The sequence below is a fragment of the Alligator sinensis genome, unplaced genomic scaffold (genome assembly GCF_000455745.1).
Source record: "Alligator sinensis unplaced genomic scaffold, ASM45574v1 scaffold2319_1, whole genome shotgun sequence".
Classification (NCBI taxonomy): domain Eukaryota; kingdom Metazoa; phylum Chordata; order Crocodylia; family Alligatoridae; genus Alligator; species Alligator sinensis.
The window spans coordinates 1740-3534 of NW_005844652.1; the positions used below are offsets into that span (position 1 = coordinate 1740).

Here is a 1795-nt window from a genome sequence, read left to right on the forward strand (position 1 = left end):
TGAAACTATGCTGCGGAGCCTAACATCATTTGGGAATGTTTTTGAACATGATGGGCCCTCGCAGAACCCTGTCTCTGAGCTAGAAGTTATGTTTTCATGTGTGCGAGAGAGACTGTTCTACCTCGCTGCTACATGCTGTATGCTGGATGTGCATGTACACGAGGCCATGAGCACATGTGAGTATGAGCGTGCATATGCAGGCATTTGTTGATAAATGTTCAAGAGCACGCACATACTTGGGTGTGTGTCAGTACATGCACACACGTATCTCTATGTACACGTTCCACAGAGCATGTATTTGATCGTACCTGTCCCTTCCTCTGTTAGTGAGGCTGTGGCCTGGAGCTTCTTTCTATATCCAGAGGAAGTCAGGTTAAAATGAGACAGACATTGACACCTTCTTGGAAAAGCATCCATTCTTCTCCGTCTAGAGGAGAGAATTACCAATGGCTTAGCCAGGTCCCACTGGTCACAGCTTGATGCATCTAATTGGACTCTGCCTGGCACTGCTTGGAAGAGGCGACAGGAAACCCTGGCTGCTGAAAACAGGGGTAGATGTTCCCCTCTGGAGGTTATCCCTGCTGCCAACATCCCAGCATGGTGCTGGAGCTGCAGTCTCTTTGGTGAGACAGAAAACCTGGCCATGTGGTTCTGTGACATCTCGTGGTGCTCTTCACCCTCAGCATGGGGGCAGCCCCAGCCAATTCCAATCTGTGTCCTTGTTTGTCCTGACACTTTCAGTGGGAACCTACCTTTCCATCTCCCTTTCCTCAGGACTGTGCTGCTGTTCACTGTTAAACAGCTTCTGGATCATCCCCCACCATTGTACATGATGAACTCCAGGGGTCCCTGGGTGTGGGCCACTCAAGATTCAAATCAGTGGCTAAATGAGGACCTTAGTCTGCAGAGTGTTTATAAATGATGGGAGGAAGATGGATCGCAGAATAATTTACATCAGGGTTGTCCAAAGGGCAGCCTGTGGGTCACAAGCTGTCTGCAAAGGCTTATAATGTAGCCCACGGGGGTGGTGGCATGGCCTGGAGGTGGTTCGTGAGAAGCCCATGGTTTGGATCTGGTGTTCAGGGCTGAAGAAGTTGGATGGCCCTGATATGCATCATTAGCATTGTCATCAATGCAAGTCACAATGCCCCTTCAGTTCAGCCAAGCAGAAATATCCCACAGACTTTTCTCTCCTCCCCAGTTGCACTCACCTGGCCAGTAAACTCCATGCACAATTGTTGGGCTTCATTATGACTAAATCAGAAACACCAGGCTTTTTGACACAGGCTGATCTGGACTGTCCCCTGAACAGGCTTCCTATAGGTGTATCTGCGTAGTACAGTTAAGAGGTCAACAAGAGAGGAAGGGTGATGCTTTCCCACTCTGCCTTTCTGGGGTGAGTGGTATTGCAGGGGTGTTGGGCCCGGGCAGACACCCACGCCCTACCTCGAACCTCCCTGATGTGGCTGCTTTTGTACTTACTGGCCACGCACTCGCACTTCTAATGTCTCCTTCAGCACCGTCACCACAAGGGGCAACTCAAGGGTCACTTCAAATTTGGGCAGCACTGTGGGGCAGAAAAGGAGCCACTGATACAGGGGTCACCGCTCCCAGCATAGGAGCTTCAGTGACAGGCCTGTGGCATTGGAGCTTCTCACCATTTGTTCCTGCGTCTGCCTTAATCTTTGCCCACACTTTCCAGTTCTCCCTGGGCCCAATAGCACTGATACCATATTGGCCCCCACTTTGGGAAATCTGCCTTCTCTGCCCACTGCTCCCAGCCAGGCTGCCCTTG

The 1795-nt window shown here is 50.9% G+C and overlaps 1 long non-coding RNA gene across 1 annotated transcript; it reads right to left on the bottom strand.

Moving 5' to 3' along the window:
• Positions 1-296: 296 nt before the first annotated feature.
• LOC106723498 lies at positions 297-1537 on the bottom strand. Its single transcript, XR_001359308.2, has 3 exons — positions 1483-1537; positions 1212-1329; positions 297-427 (listed from the first exon to the last, which is right to left on the bottom strand). It is a non-coding gene; the product is annotated as an uncharacterized LOC106723498 (long non-coding RNA).
• Between the last annotated feature and the right edge of the window lie 258 nt (positions 1538-1795).